General features: G+C 49.1%; 1 protein-coding gene across 1 annotated transcript in view; it reads left to right on the top strand.

Annotated features, from left to right (window-relative positions):
- Positions 1-17,745, top strand: part of DNAH17 (dynein axonemal heavy chain 17) — a 15,539,113-nt gene that overhangs the window by 10,308,719 nt on the left and 5,212,649 nt on the right. The gene's annotated exons all lie outside the window — the stretch shown is intronic.

Here is a 17,745-nt window from a genome sequence, read left to right on the forward strand (position 1 = left end):
TGGGCCACCTTATCAGACCCTGTAACTCAGGGCATAGGTGTACCCAGGGCCTACCAGGGGCTGAAGCATGTATTATGCCACCACTGGCTGGCCTCCTAAATTTGACACAACTGGCTGCATGACAGCTGGGGCAAAGTTGTGTAATCACCCTTTGCTGTAGATATAGTATACCTATATCTAACCCTAAAAATGGACACACAGATTCCTATCAGTCACTCCTATGGCAGGCCTTGACAATCCTGAAGGCAGAGTGCTTGGAACCGTGTGAGATAGTGCTCTGGCATGAGCTGAGCCTGTCTGCAGCTTGCAGAACCAAGTCCTAATAGCTGTTCCATGATAACGCATACCATATACTCTTAAGTGCATTATAATCCTCGCGGTTAAATGCTATCTTTGGTATTGCTTTATCAAAACATGTCGAGTAAGGTGTCATACGAACTGGAATACTAACCCCTCGCCAATTCTGGCGACGGGGTTAGCATTCCACCCTTCTAGAGGGACACGACATGTATGTAACTGTGAACCCCGGTTAAAGTTAAGCGAAGCCTCAGCTCCACGAAATGGATGCTGCCACCACAGACACGAGTCTGACCTCCTGCTGCTGGGAGTCCTCCCAGAGAGGAGAGCTTGGACAAAGGGTTTCCTGTCAGGGGCGGTGCTAGCACCATCCCAGACAGGGTTTTGTGTATCCTGGGTAGGCAGGGCTTTACAGGAAGGTGACTGCTGAGTGGCACCCCGGTGCTCACTACGCATAGGCCGGTCAGAACCAGTTCCAGGGGCACACCAGCCCCTGGCCTGGGGGAAGTCCGGCATGGGAGAGGGGTGTAACCACCCCCCTCCTAGTCCCACCCATAGGCAGGACCTAGTCACCGGGTCAGCCCCTTTTCTTAGTATAAAGATAGGAGCGGGCCCCCTGTTCAAATTAGATCATCTTTGGAATCAAGACACGACTTTCTGCGAAAGGACATCAAGATTTCTTCTTCAAGATTCTCCCTTGTGGCTAAGGAGTAGTCACCCTGCACCCGCAGGCACCATCAAGAACACTGCGGTCTGCTGCAAGTCCTTCCTCAGGAATCCGACGACACAGCTCGACGAGACCCGGCTTCCCTGGCACCTCTGACCTCTACTCACCTCTACAGCAAAGCTGAGAACCGTGAGTGTGACGAGACCTCAAGGGACCGACGATCGCCAAGACTGCACGACTTCTTCACAACAAGCCCGCCGAGTGTCCCTCTGGTGAGTGCTTTGGGGTCCGAGAAGCCCCAACCCTGAGCAGCTCCAGCACCGAAGATCAGCCTTCCAGCATCTCCACGATCTGCGTGGGGCCCTTCTGCTTTTTGCTGCTCACCGCGTTGTTTGGCTACTAGCCGGCTGGCTTGTGGCCTTCTGAACGACGCCCGACAACATCACTGCTGCTGGTCTGGTTGCTCCAGACTGGCCCTTGCTTCCTTCTTCAAGAGAAGCACCCCGGACCCTCCTGGTCCACTCCAGATGCCATTTTGAGTCCACCGCGTGGGCTTGAATTTGCCAAGGCTTTGTTGCCCAATCCTGGGTCCAGCGACGCCGACAGCTTCATCCATCGCGAGACAGCTCGCTCCTCCATCCTGGTCGCCGACAACGCCTCCTGGTCCGTGAGATCTGCGAGCACAGCGTCACCCACTCACCTAGTCGAGGTGACTACCATCCGGTGCCCTCCTGGTGCCACCTGACTACTGGCTAGTAGTCACGAACTTGGTCCCCTCTGCTTTCAGGTGTCATCTCTCTTCAAGATCCAGGCTTGGATCAACTCGAACTCTCTTCACTGGTTGCCTGCCAGCATCTTTCTTCCAGGCTCCTGGTCCGTCTACGAGGATTCCCGACGTCTTTTGAGACCTATGCAGCTGCAGCCCCTGGGCTAGGTAACTTCAGCATTTCGGTGCCCCAGCATAGCCTCACTATCCAAGGGTCAGAATCCACTTTCATTTTCCTCCTACCAGGTCGGGTTCGCCCGAGAACACTAACTTTGTGAAATCTAGCTACCATAGATTTTGTCCCGCATCACGCGTGAGAGTGTACACTCTGCACCCGAGTCCCCTGGGTCTCCTAGAAGTAATCTAACGATTCTATAGTCAAGTCCTAGCGATTCCAAAGCCTATTAGTACTGTACTTACCTGCTAGTAATTTCGCATTCCACTTTCAGAGTATATGGTTTTCCGTGCCCCTCGGGCATTTGTATATACTGTGCTAACTTAAGTATTTTCGTAAGAGTTTTGTGTTGTGCTTAGTACCCTGTCCTCATAAAGAGTACAGGGCTGTTGTGATTTTAATAAATACACTGTTTATTTTCATAACACTTGTGTGGTGTCCTTTCACTTGGTGTTCAAGGGGTATATGTGTGGTATAACAGCTGGCTTAACACGCCCTCTCGAGTCTTTAGCCTTAGACTGCTCGTATCCATGCTACTAGGATAGCTGGTCTATAAGGTTGACTTACAACCAATCATCAATAAGGGTTGCTGGACTGATACATAGTGTTCACTAGAATAGTGAGCACTGCATGTCAGGCCACCTTCTCACATTGGTGAGCAGCGGTTGGGATTTGAGCTTGCTGTTGTTTTACCACACGTATCCTAAGAATATCTTGTTGAAAGATCACATAAGTACTTTTAGGTACATATAACTTAGCTTAGAATACTCTGAGTTCTACTGAACCAGCTGTTGCAGCTCCTCAAGGCTTAGCACACCTTGGCTGCAACTCTTAGCAAGGGATCAGTAGGCAAACAAATAGTGTAGGTAGGTGCATCACTTACACCACACTAGAAGCATGTCTAACCACGGAGAGTCTTCAGAGACCCCTCTTGTGGTTGTGGACCTTCCACAGGCCTCTTCCAGATATGCTGCTCTTAGCTTCCAGGAGATGAGGCAAATCTGCACATCCAGGAAGTTAAAACAGGGTGCAAACCCTACCATTTCCTTTCTGATTGGTCTCTTAGAGACTTATGATGCCAGGAGGTCTGCCAACACAGATCCTTCTCATCCAGATGGGAGTATGCCCTCCTTACAGGGTCCCTTTGATAACCATGACCATCCCCTCCAGGAGGCAGATGATGCTGAGGATGAGGATGAGGATGAGTTGTCAGGGGATGAGGCAGACAAGGGACAGGTAGAAGTCAGCAGACTAACCAGGTCCAACTTAAGCAGGCATGAGAATGGTACTAGGGGAACCCTGGGACCCCTCTCAGGCCAGCTTAACATTGGGAGTGGACGAGTTAGGTCTCTATCAAGAGGCTCTAACAGATCCATTCAAACCAATGGCTCTCAGAACTCTGCTCTGAGGAGGATGACCTCCCCTCAGAGGAAAATCTATGAAGCTAAGGAAAGGGAAGTCAATCTGAGGATTGCAAGGGAAGAACTTGCCCTGGCCAAAGAAAGACTTGCCTTTGCTAGAGAGCAAGAATTGAGTGGGTCAAAACCCACTGGTGGCAGCAATATACCTAGCAATAGGGAAAGGAGTTTTGATACAAAGCACCTGAATAAGATAGTGCCCCCCTTTAAAAAAGGGGATGACATCCACAAATGGATTACTGCTTTGGAGAGGGTCTGCACTGTACAGTGTGTCCCCCAGAGTCAGTGGGCAGCTATCTTGTGGCTCTCCTTTGAAGGTAAAGGTAGAGATAAGCTCCTCACTACTAGAGTGGAGGATGCTAACAATTACCAAGTCCTGAAGAATACACTGGTTGATGGGTTTGGTTTAACCACTGAACAGTACAGGTTGATGTTCAGAGATACCCAGAAAACTCAGTCTCAGGATTGGACTGACTTTGTTGATTGTGCCACTAAGGCTTTTGAAGGCTGGCTACTGGGTAGTAAGGTTACTGATTTTAAAGGATTGTACAATCTAATTATGAGGGACCAAATCTTAAGTAATTGTCAGAACCAGTTATTACACCAGCACCTGGTAGACTCTGATCTGACCTCTCCACAGGAATTGGGTAAGAGGGCAGACAAATTGGTCAGAACCAGGGTCAGGCCTAAGAACCAGGGTGGTGACCAAAAGAAGGAATCAACCAAGCCTCCAGAGAAGGGTGGGAATAAATCTGCTGATCAAACCACAGGGCCCCAAAAATCCTCTGACAAGGGTGGGTCCCCTACTTCTCCCAAAACCCAAAAGAAACCTTATTGCCATACCTGTAAACAGGTGGGCCATTACAATAGTGATATCAGTTGCCCTAAAAACAGCAATAAGGAAAACATACCCCCAGGTAATACTCCCAGACCTCCTGTTACCACTAGTGGTAATCCCCCAGGTGGTGGGAGTGCCCCCAAGAATGTGGTGGGCATTACTTTGGGAAACCAGGTGGACTATGGCCTAGCCAGGTCCCCTGAAACAACTCTTGTCTGTGAGACTGGCTTGGGGTTTGCCAACTTCACTACTGGTTCCCACATTTTGGGAAAGTATAGACAGGAGCCCCTTATCAATGGTCAGAAAGTTGAGGCATACAGAGACACTGGGGCCAGCATCACCATGGTGATTGACCATCTGGTCCCCTCTGCTCAACTGACCCCTGGTTTCACTTACCAGGTGACAGACGTTCATGGAGTGAAAAGAAGGCATCCCATGGCAGTAATTGAGCTCAGCTGGGGTAATGTCACAGGGACCATGAGAGTGGCAGTGACAGACACCCTACCTGTAGATTGCGTACTGGGGAATGACCTGGAAATCTCAGCATGGGCTGAGGTGGAGCAAGAAACTCACTCCAGAATGATAGGCCTATCCAGAAAGGTTAGTGGGGCAGTAATAACTACAGCCCCAGTCCAAGCACCATTCCTCCCTGAAAAGGTTGGAAGAGCAGTGGTAGCCACTGCCCAGGTTCAGACAGACTTTCCTGAACAGGATAGGAGGGCTGTGACAGTCACAGCCCAAACACAAACTGAGTGCCCTCCTGAAAAGGTTGGCAAGGCTGTAATGGTCTCAGCCTCTACTCAAACAGATGCTAGTGTTGTGAAGCATGAAACAATGGATCACTCCACTCAGACAGAGAGCATTGAGGAGGAAGAGAAATCCCCCTCCTACCAGACTCTAGGAAAGGATCAGCCTCCTCAGGGAACTGATCTGACCCCTTGTGAAGGAACTGCCCCAGAGGTAGTCAGGCCTAGCCTGGCAGAGCCCCTGATGTCAGTGGACCCTTCCAAGGTGGGACCCAGTCTTGAGCAGGTAACCTGCCCCTCTCTACCCTGCCTCAGTCAGCCCAGGGCTGTGGAGGTCAGGGAGGCCAGTGGTGGACCCCAAAGGGCCCCCTGTCCAAAAGAACTCCTTAATCAGCAGATTAGGATCACTGAAGCTGGTAAACCTAGCCAAGTGAAAATAAATCAGACTCCTGAGGGATCCCCCTTAAAAGTAGTTAGGGACCTCCCACAGCTGGACACTGTTGGGCACAGTCAAACATGGGGCCTAAAAACCCCAGACCTGACCTGTCCCTCCAGTAAGCCAAACAGAGGGACTCAGCCTCCAGCTTTAGGTAGCCAGAGGCTGACCCTGAGAGCTCAGTGCATCTCAGCTAAAGAAAGAAAGGCACACATGATGAATGGTGATTGGAGGAAGTTGAGCCCAAAGGTAGAGGAGCCTCACTTCAGTACTCCATCCCAGCATCAGCCTTTTTCTTTCCCAAGACACACCAGAGACAGAGATTCCCTATGGTGGAGACCCTCAGATACCCTTAGGGTGAGGGGTTGCCTAGTGGACCATGACACAGGGGGAAACCAAGCCAGAGCTGGTCCTTCCTTATATGGCCACTTAGGTAATAGAGGCTTACCTGGACAAGGATAGACTTATCTCCTTTCGTTTGGGGGGGGGGGGGGGTTTGTGTAGGAAGGTACCTCCTGACTATGGTTGCCCCCAACTTTTTGCCCTGTGTTTTAGCTGGTTTTTTACATAGTCGACCTGGGACCCTGCCAATCAGGACCCCAGGCCTACTGCTCTCTCTCTAAAATGGATTCCATGTACCTTAGGTACATTTCCAATTGGTACTGGGCCACCTTATCAGACCCTGTAACTCAGGGCATAGGTGTACCCAGGGCCTACCAGGGGCTGAAGCATGTATTATGCCACCCCTGGCTGGCCTCCTAAATTTGACACAACTGGCTGCATGACAGCTGGGGCAAAGTCGTGTAATCACCCTTTGCTGCAGATATAGTATACCTATATCTAACCCTAAAAATGGACACACAGATTCCTATCAGTCACTCCTATGGCAGGCCTTGACAATCCTGAAGGCAGAGTGCTTGTAATCGTGTGAGATAGTGCTCTGGCATGAGCTGAGCCTGTCTGCAGCTTGCGGAACCAAGTCCTAATAGCTGTTCCATGATAACGCATACCATATACTCTTAAGCATTATAATCCTCGCGGTTAAATGCTATCTTTGGTATTGCTTTATCAAAACATGTCGAGTAAGGTGTCATACGAATTGGAATACTAACCCCTCGCCAATTCTGGCGACGGGGTAGCATTCCACACTTCTAGAGGGACACGACATGTATGTAACTGTGAACCCCGGTTAAAGTTAAGCGAAGCCTCAGCTCCACAAAATGGATGCTGCCACCACAGACACGAGTCTGACCTCCTGCTGCTGGGAGTCCTCCCAGAGAGGAGAGCTTGGACAAAGGGTTTCCTGTCAGGGGCGGTGCTAGCACCATCCCAGACAGGGTTTTGTGTATCCTGGGTAGGCAGGGCTTTACAGGAAGGTGACTGCTGAGTGGCACCCCGGTGCTCACTACGCATAGGCCGGTCAGAACCAGTTCCAGGGGCACACCAGCCCCTGTCCTGGGGGAAGTCCGGCATGGGAGAGGGGTGTAACCACCCCCCTCCTAGTCCCACCCATAGGCAGGACCTAGTCACCGGGTCAGCCCCTTTTCTTAGTATAAAGATAGGAGCGGGCCCTCTGTTCAAATTAGATCATCTTTGGAATCAAGACACGACTTTCTGCGAAAGGACATCAAGATTTCTTCTTCAAGATTCTCCCTTGTGGCTAAGGAGTAGTCACCCTGCACCCGCAGGCACCATCAAGAACACTGCGGTCTGCTGCAAGTCCTTCCTCAGGAATCCGACGACACAGTTCGACGAGACCCGGCTTCCCTGGCACCTCTGACCTCTACTCACCTCTACAGCAAAGCTGAGAATCGTGAGTGCGACGAGACCTCGAGGGACCGACGATCGCCAAGACTGCACGACTTCTTCACAACAAGCCCGCCGAGTGTCCCTCTGGTGAGTGCTTTGGGGTCCGAGAAGCCCCAACCCTGAGCAGCTCCAGCACCGAAGATCAGCCTCCCAGCATCTCCACGATCTGCGTGGGGCCCTTCTGCTTTTTGCTGCTCACCGCGTTGTTTGGCTACTAGCCGGCTGGCTTGTGGCCTTCTGAACGACGCCCGACAACATCACTGCTGCTGGTCTGGTTGCTCCAGACTGGCCCTTGCTTCCTTCTTCAAGAGAAGCACCCCGGACCCTCCTGGTCCACTCCAGACGCCATTTTGAGTCCACCGCGTGGGCTTGAATTTGCCAAGGCTTTGTTGCCCAATCCTGGGTCCAGCGACGCCGACAGCTTCATCCATCGCGAGACAGCTCGCTCCTCCATCCTGGTCGCCGACAACGCCTCCTGGTCCCCGACAACGCCTCCTGGTCCGTGAGATCTGCGAGCACAGCGTCACCCACTCACCTAGTCGAGGTGACTACCATCCGGTGCCCTCCTGGTGCCACCTGACTACTGGCTAGTAGTCACGAACTTGGTCCCCTCTGCTTTCAGGTGTCATCTCTCTTCAAGATCCAGGCTTGGATCAACTCTAACTCTCTTCACTGGTTGCCTGCCAGCATCTTTCTTCCAGGCTCCTGGTCCGTCTACGAGGATTCCCGACGTCTTTTGAGAACTATGCAGCTGCAGCCCCTGGGCTAGGTAACTTCGGCATTTTGGTGCCCCAGCATAGCCTCACTATCCAAGGGTCAGAATCCACTTTCATTTTCCTCCTACCAGGTCGGGTTCGCCCGAGAACACTAACTTTGTGAAATCTAGCTACCATAGACTTTGTCCCGCATCACGCGTGAGAGTGCACACTCTGCACCCGAGTCCCCTGGGTCTCCTAGAAGTAATCTAACAATTCTATAGTCAAGTCCTAGCGATTCCAAAGCCTATTAGTACTGTACTTACCTGCTAGTAATTTCGCATTCCACTTTCAGAGTATATGGTTTTCCGTGCCCCTCGGGCATTTGTATATACTGTGCTAACTTAAGTATTTTCGTAAGAGTTTTGTGTTGTGCTTAGTACCTTGTCCTCATAAAGAGTACAGGGCTGTTGTGATTTTAATAAATACACTGTTTATTTTCATAACACTTGTGTGGTGTCCTTTCACTTGGTGTTCAAGGGGTATATGTGTGGTATAACAGCTGGCTTAACACGCCCTCTCGAGTCTTTAGCCTTAGACTGCTCGTATCCATGCTACTAGGATAGCTGGTCTATAAGGTTGACTTACAACCAATCATCAATAAGGGTTGCTGGACTGATACATAGTGTTCACTAGAATAGTGAGCACTGCATGTCAGGCCACCTTCTCACAGATAGTGACTAGTTAATTCCATGAGTGCAGACATACACGTTAGGTGCATGGATAAGTGTATAAATAGCACCTGAAAGCATAGATGAGTCATTGAGTAGTGCCTAGGTAAATAGATGAATGCAACAGTAGGGCCTGGGTGATTCGATAACTGCAAGAGTAGTGTATGGATTATTATGTAAGTGCATAGGTACAGCCTGCGTGATTGCATAACTGTAGAGGTAGAACATAACTAGTGCCTCTGTGATTTGAATGACTGAAGAGGTAATATCTGCGGTATTAGTGGAAAACATAAAAAGTGAGTAGGTGATTTTATAATTCCATGAGTACTGCCCGGATGATTACAGAAGTACTAAACTACTATCTGAATGATTAAAGGACTGCAAGGGTACTGCCTGGGTGATTTTATAAGTGCACGCATACTAACTGAGTGATAACATAACTACAAGAGTACTCTGTACGTGATTGAAAGAGTTAAGAAACAGTACCTGGATAATTGAAGTACTGTAGAGCTAATGCATTGGTGATTGCATGAGTACAGCAGTAAGGTCTGGGGGATTAAAGGAGTACATATAATACACCTGGGTGATTGCATGACAACAGGGGTAATATGTGGGGATTTATATGACTACATAAAAAAAAGTGACTGGGTGATTTTATAACTGCATGGGTACTGGCCGAGTGATTACTTGAGTACAAGGGTAGTATCTCATGATTAAAGGAGTCCAGCAGTAGTGCCTGGGTGATTACATACGTGAATGAGTAGTGGCTACATGTTTGAAAGAGTGCATGGGTAATACCTTGGCAATTGCATGAGTGCAGAGGTACTGCCTGGGTGATTGCTTAAGTGTACAAGTAATGCCTGAGTAATAACACCAGTGAATATGTAGTGCCTGGATCATTGGAAGACTGTATGAGTAGTATAAGGGTGTTTTTATACCTGCATAAGTGTTGGGTGTAGCAACATATAAAGCAGAAGACTAATACACCACTCAATTACAAATCTGTCGATATTCTTTGAGGCGTGTATACGTATGTCTCCACGTTTTCAAACTAGCTGAGTGATAACATAACTTCAAGACTAGTCTCTACATGATTCAAAGAGTTCAAACACAGTACCTGGATAATTGAAGCACTGCATAGCTAATGCATTGGTGATTGCATGAGTACAGCAGTAATGTCTGGGGTATTAAAGGAGAACATAGGTAACACCTGGGTGATTGCCTGACTACAGGAGTAATACATGGGGATTTACATGACTACATAGGAAATGACTGGGTGATTTTATAGGTACATGGGTACCTCTTGGGTGATTGAGTGAGTAAAGGAATGCAAAGGTAGAGAATGGGTTATTTGATGACTACTGGCTGAGTGATTACATAAGTACAAGGGTAGTGTCTCTGTGATTGAAAGACTGCAACAGTAATACTTTTGTGATTATATAAGTGCATGAGTAGTGGCTACATGATTAAAATAGTGCATAGGTAATACGCTGGTGATTGCATGAGTGCATAGGTAGTACTAAGAATATTGCATGAGTGCAGCACTAATGCCTGAGTGATTACAGCACTGTATATGTAGTGCCTCGATCATTCGAAGACTGCATGGGTAGTACTTGGGTCTTTTTATAACTGCATCAGTGTTCGGCCTACCAGATATAACGCAATACACTATTGTATGACTCAACCATAAGTCTCTCCATATTGTTAAAAGTGTGCATACATACGTCTCTACATTTTCAAATCATCATCAAATATAAAAGAAATAGATGTACAATATTTCAGGAATATAGTGAAACCTAGAAACTGAGACATGTAATAGATCTGCCTAAGTGATTGCATAACTCTATGCGTAGTGCTTGGGTGATTGTATGAGTACAAAGGTAGTCACTGGGTAATTGCAGGAGAAGATGGATAGTGACTAACTAATTGCATGAGTGCAAACATTCAAATTTACTGCATAGATAAGTGTATAAAGAGCACCTGAAAGGATCGATGAGTCATACAGTACCGCCTAGGTGAATATATGAATGCAACAGAAGGGCATGGGTGATTCTACGACTACAATGGTAGTGTACAGGTTATTACATGACTGCATAGGTACAGCCTGTATGATTGCATGACTATAGGGAAAGTACATAACTAGACCCTGGATGATTACATGCCTTCAAGGGTAATATCTGGTGGATTACTGAAGTACATAGCAAGTGAGTGGGTGATTTTATAAGTTCATGAGTACCGCCTGGGTGATTACTGAACTACTAAGATACTGCCTGACTGATTACAGGAGTGTAAAGATAGTGACTGGGTGATTTTAGAAGTACATCAGTACTGGTTGAATAATTACATGTGTACAAGAAAAGTGTGTATGTGATTGAAAGAGTACAAGGGGATTAAAGGACTACATGAGTAACACGTCGGCGATTGCATGACTGCAGAGGTAATCTCTTGGGATTTATATGACTACATAGCAAGTGACTGGGTGATTTTATAAGTGCATGTGTACTTCTTGGGTGATTGCAGGACTATTGAGGTAGAGCCTGAGTAAATAAAAGACTGCAAAAGTAGTTCCTGGGGGATTTCATAACAGTATGACTACTGGCTGAGTGATTACATAAGTACAAGGGTAGTGCCTCTGTGATTGAAAGAGTGCAACAGTAGTGCCTGGGTGATTATATAACTACATGAGTTATACCTTAGTGATTGCATAACTGCATATATAGTGCCTAAATGATTGCATCAGTGCAGCAGTAATGCCTGGGTGATTACAGAACTGCACATGTAGGCCAGAATTATTGTAAAAGTGAATGACGATTATTTGGGTGTTTTTATAACTACATGAGAATTGGGCATAGCCAAATATAAAGCAGCAGACTATTACATCTATAAGACTGTCCAAATTCTAAAAAGCATGCATCCATATGTCTCTAGCTTTTCAAATCTTCATGATATCTAAAAGAAATATGTGTACAATATTTGTGAAATATAGTAAAACCTAGAAACTGAGACATGTACTAGATCTGCCTGAGTGATTCCAAAATTCCATGGGTAGTCCTTGTGTGATTGTTTGAGTGCAAGGGTAGTCACTGGATAATTGCAGGAGAAGATGGGTAGTGACTAGCTAATTTCATGAGTGCAAACATACACATTGACTGCATGGATAAGTCTATGAATAGCACCTGAAGGGATCGATGAGTCATTGAGTACTGCCTAGGTGATTAGATGAATGCAACATAAGGGCATGGCTGATTCTACGACTGCAAGGGTAGTGTGTAGGTCATTAAATGACTGCATAGGTACAGCCTGCATGACCGCATGACTGTAGAAAAACTATATATCGTTGGCGCTTGATGATTACATGCTTGCAAGGGTAATATTTGGTGGATTACTGAAGTACATAGCAAGTGAGTGAATGATTTTATAAGTTCAGGAGTACCGCCTGGGTGATTACTGAACTACTAAGATCCTGCCTGACTCATTACAGGAGTGCAAAGGTAGTGACTGGGTACTTTTAAAAGTACATGAGCACTGACTGAGTGATTACATAAGTACAAGAAAAGTGCATATGTGATTGAAAGAGTACAAGGGGATTAAAGAGTACATGGGTAACACCTCAGCGATTGCATGACTGCAGGGATAATTTATGGGGATTTACATGAGGACACAGCAGGTGACTGTGTGATTTTATAAGTGCATGTGTATTTCTTGGGTGATTGCAGGACTACTGAGGTAGAGCCTGAGTAAATATAAAACTGAAAAGTAGTTCCTGGGTGATTTCATAACAGAATGACTACTGGCTGAGTGACTACAAGAGTAGAAAGGTAGTGCCTCTGTGATTCAAGGAGTGCAACAGTAGTGCCTGGGTGAATATATTACTACATGAGTTATACCTTAGTGATTGCATAACTGCATAATCTGAAAGAAACACGTAGTGATAGATTCCTTACCTTAGAATCACCCCCAGGCGTCAGACTGGATCCGGAAAGATTTTCATCAGCAGTACCCCTGCGCATCGGTAGGCGTCGCAATGCGGCTCCGCATGCATTTTTGGCGCAGGGATGACATCGCTGGAGCTACTTAGATGCAACCACGCATGCTGACGTCAGTTCTTTCTTTTTCCGTGCCAGCAAGCACAGATCCAGGAAGAGCAAGTACGCCCAGTAATTTTTTGACGCAGCTTTTCGAGGCCTTTTACCTCATCTTTTCGAGTCACTCGACTCCTGGTGTCGTAGGGATGCCCGGTTTCAAAAACTGTGGGACTGTCTTCGCATGATGTTGGTGACGGACCCCCACCGCATGTGTCTCTACTGCCTTGGGCGCGACTATGACCCCAAGTCGTGCCCCGACTGCCGGGCAATGGCGCTGAAGACTTTACGGGAGCGGTCCCGAAAGTTGCTTGAAGTCCGGCAGTCGGCTCCAGGCCGCTTGAGGTCCTGGTCCCGGTCCCATGGGAGGTCGAGGGACTGGTCACGGAGTCGTCATCACCATTCTTCTGGATCTAAGTCTTAGCTCTCGGGTCAGGTAAGTCAAAGCATTCCAAAATGAAATCGAAGAAGCATTGTTGCTCTTCAACTTCCCCTCGCCCGTCGCACGACACGGCTGAGGGTGCGGGTGGTCCCGACTCTTTGGGCCGCCTGACGGGGGGTCCTGCTTTGCCATCTCCAGCGGCTCCAGCCCCGGTGTCACCACCGGCTCTGGCATACGGCGCAGGCCCCCCAGGGATCCGGGATCGGACCCCGATCGACGCCGGTTGACCTAGTGACACCTCCACCGGCGCCCATCTCCCCTGCACGGCTTCTGACATCTCCCGCTCCTTGGGATGATGTCGTCCTCATGGTTCAGTCTTGACCCGGACATGCTGCCGGATCGGTGTCGCCCGACGCCAATGGGGCCTTTTGTTTCCTATGTCCGCCCTCCTTATTTTGAGCCTGTTCCACAGACTTCAGAGGAAAGGGAGGACTGGGAGGGGTCTGAGGAGCCTCGAGCACAGGACTGTGCTTATGATGCGGACTGGGCAGAGGATTTGGGGGAGGCCAGTGGTCTTGACACCTCACCTGACCTTGGTATGCTGTCTCCTCCTTCCGTGGCTAAGGAGGAGGGAGTCAGTTACGCAGTGGTGTTGCGTAGGGCAGCCGAGGCTCTCCACCTCGAACTCCCTGCCGTCAGGACTAACCTCCTGGCAGAAGTGCTCCAACTGGCGGCTCCTTCTATGGAGCCCTTGCTGCCTTTTAATGAAGCACTTTCAGACGTTCTGTTAGGCACCTGGTCCACGCCCAACAACGTGGCCTGACGTCATCGCCCGGCTCCTGGCGATCCCCTCTTCCTTACCAAACACCCCACCCCTGAGAGCTTAATTGTCCAAGCCTCAACATCCCAGAGCGCTTTCCCTACCGCACCTCCAGATAGGGAATCCAAGAAGCTGGATCAGCTTGGCAAGAGGCTGTTTTCTTCTGCCAGCTTAGGGCTGTGGTCGGTGAACACTGCATGCCTCTTGGGCCGTCATACCCATGCTCTGTGGGACTTGGTTGCGCAGGTGCGGCTCAACTGCCCAGAGGAGGCCCAGGCTGTTCTTTCCCAGGCGATTGCAGCCGCGAGAGACGCAGCGATGCTCACCATACGTTGTGGGTTGGATACTGCTGACTCACTGGGCAGGTCGATTTCCACGACAGTGGCGCTTTGGCACCACTCCTGGTTGAGGACAATTAGCTTCTCAGGGGATGCTCAGGGCACCTTGATGGACATGCCCTTTGATGGCATTCACCTTTTTGACAATAAGGCAGACTGTGCATTGGAGCGTTTCAAGGACTCCCGGCCTACAGCAAAGTCCTTGGGTCTGTCGCCGCTCTGCCTCATCCGCCTTCTGCTTTTCGCTACTTTCGTGGCCGTTGAAGGGGCACCCCACAGCGTTCACAGGACCATAGGCCACAGCAGCAACAATCTCAGCGTGGCCACAGATGTGGGAACCATTGAGGTGGTTCAGGGGGCCAGTGGGCGTGTCAGTCTACCACCGCCCGTGCAGCATCCGCTTCCAAGCCTTCCTAGTCCGACCTTTCAGGCCCATCAGAAGCCAGTGGGTGAACGCATACGCCATCATCTCCACCACTGGTGCAACATCACTGCAGACAAGTGGGTGCTGCAAATTGTCAGAAGGGGCTACTCCCTCTCCTTTGAGACAACCCCTCCAGCCAGGCCACCTCAGTGCCACTGCATGTCAGGGGATCATTTGGCACCCCTCCAGCAGGAAGTTGCGTCCCTCTTGGCCAAGGGTATATCGAGCGCGTTACAATGCCAGAAGTAAGTTGTGGTTGTTATTCCCACTACTTTCTGGTTCCAAAGAAGGACAAGGGCCTGTGTCCTATCTTAGTCCTTCGGAACGTCAATCGCTTCCTCCGGAAGGAGAAGTTCAAGATGCTCACACTTGCTCAGGTCTTGTCTGCCCTGGACACGCAAGACTGGATGGTGGCGTTGAATTTACAGGACGCATATTTTCATATTCCCATCCTGCCTGCCCACAGGCCTTACCTGCTATTCACGGTAGGCCACGAGCATTTTCAGTTCACTGTGCTCCCCTTTGGTCTTACCAGTGCCCCTCGGGTGTTCACAAAAGTGATGGCGGTGGTCGCAACTCATCTGCGCAGATCAGGGGTTTCAGTCATCCCCTATCTCGATGACTGGCTGTTGAAGGCTGGCTCGCCCCAGGCGGTTGTCTCCCAACTCCAGACTAACGCTGACCCATTTGCTAGGGTTTTCCATCAATGTGCCGAAATCGCACCTGATTCTCTTGCAGAAGCTCTTTTTCATCTAATGGTTCTGGACTCGGCGCGGTTTCAGGTTAATCCTCCCAAACAGCGAGTCTGGAACATTCAGGCTATGATAGCGATCTTTCAACCTCTGTCCGGGGTTTCGGTCAGGATGACCCTGCTGGCCTCCTGCATCCTCCTTGTGGATCATGCCAGATCGCATATGCAGTATCTGCAGTGGGACAGGGCCGGCTTTAAGCATGTGCAAACTGTGCACCTGCACAGGGCCGCCAAACCCCAGGGGCCGCCACGAGGATGGATACAATATTTGCGTGGCGGCCCCTGGCAGGGATTTGGCGGCCTCCGGCTCTCGTCCCTGATTGGCAGTGGCGGTGTTTCTCAGCAAGGGCATCGGGTCTGGCAGACGTCAGAAGCCGAGGTTTCGAGTCTGCGCAGACTCAACCTCATACGAAAAGAATCTCATGAGAAATCTGACTCATTTTGAAATGTGCCGCTCTGATAATTGCAAACACAAACGTAGGTAAACAAATGCACTCAAGAATCTCCACGAAACTGACCAACCATGTACTACCACTAGAGATGAGAGAAACTTGTCCAAGCACAGCCAAAGTGTACCTGCAGCTCTCCACAGACTCCGAAGCACAGCAGTGGCATGTCGATGAATGAAACAGAAACCATTCCGTAGTCATCATCAGTCCATCCCGCGGTGACAGACACAGTTCCAGTCGGCGTGTGCCTGCATTCTGTGGTGGTGGTGGTGGTCCTCGGAACGTACTGGAAGAAGGAAGCCTGCCATCACTGTGTCATCAACTCCTAGCGCCTGGAGCTAACACGGACAGACTGCAGAGACGAGTCTACTCTCACTCGAGTCCCGACCCGTGACAGCTAGTCAGGAGTCGAGTCTGCACTGCAGTTAATCAGGCAGCCCAGGTAAGGCCCAGGCTGCATGCGTCATCTTTCTCGCCAGAGCGGCCAGACACACATTCCTCCAGCTGACAGACATACTCCTGTATCAGACTGTCCCCAGCGCACACACTGCGCCAGGCCTATCTGGCAGGCACGGTTGAGGCGCTATACCAGTCTAAAAGACGCGCGGTTGTGTGCCATTCCTTCTGGGTTGCGGATGCCACGCATGCGGGTTCTAACACATCGACTCGTCGCTATATACCTTTGTTAAATTAGGCAGGTCTCTGTTAGCGCAGTGCCTGTTACTACTTTCATGACCTCATGGCGATAAATGGCTAATCGATGTATATGAATTGCAGCATTGGAGGTATTTAACGCCTTGCAGGGTTTGCAGTATTTCACCTGGCTTGTAGCTATATGAATTGTGTATGTTTCTTGTTATAGTATTCCTTTTGGATGAGTGTGCACTGCTAGTAGTTTCAAAACGCATGCATGACTGAGGGTTAATGTGCTACTGCCGAGGTCTCGAGTTATGGTTCAAGTCCCAGTCGGCGCACTGATAGAAGTGTTCGTGACGTGTCTACGCCTTCCATCCGTCATTTTATTTAAGGTTGTGGTCTGGTGCATCCGTCCGGTTGCTTGTAATAAAATGACACGAGGCTACTGTCTCCAGCATGTCTGAGCATCGCTCGGGGCTCTTATATGAAATGCATACGTTTAAATTGAAATTGACTACTCCTGAGCTACTTTTCATCCTTCCAGGGGCAATGAAATGCGTAGATTCAACTGGCTAAAAAGAAGCACCTGCTATTTATAGTGTTTGAAGCGTGCATTATTAGACTTCTGCATACTGAACATTACATCTGCACTGTAGTCAGCTCGTCTACCAGTGTCCAGAGCTGCTGACAAGGTTCCACCTCTACATTTATTTCACGCACACATCTAGCCATGCACTGGCTGATGCGTCGGTGTTGTATTCGAGCCCATAGCAGGTATATGCTGTGAGCGGGAATTATGCGAGATGCTCAGATAGGGTGCCTCTGTATGCATGAGACAGGGTTTACAAATGATCCTTGAGCACTGACAGTTAGCCCGTGTCAGGCATGCACAGCTCGTTCAGTTCTGTTTTTCTCGATGCATCCTGGTACTTTTAGTTTTCTTTATCATGCACCTTAAATCCCCCGGATGTCATTATAAATTTGTAGTCTATCCCTGAAGAGAGATTTCATTTACAGACAGTCCGGCCTGTATTTGCTTGACGATCGTGGCACAAGGAGACGGTCCTTCAAATAATGCCTTCCCACTTGACCAATGCTGTGTGATCTTGGACAAAAGACTTTTCCTGTTCTACAGATCCCAGGCCTGGTTAAATCGGAGGAAGGGGGTAGAGCCAGAGAAAAGTTGGTGTGGCCTCCAACAAAGATTTGAGCACCAGCACTTCAAATCTTACAAATTAAGCACTGCTGTGGTGATTAGTGCGCTTTACAGATACTGTTTGACTGA

Source organism: Lissotriton vulgaris, chromosome 7 (genome assembly GCF_964263255.1).
Source record: "Lissotriton vulgaris chromosome 7, aLisVul1.2, whole genome shotgun sequence".
Lineage (NCBI taxonomy): Eukaryota > Metazoa > Chordata > Amphibia > Caudata > Salamandridae > Lissotriton > Lissotriton vulgaris.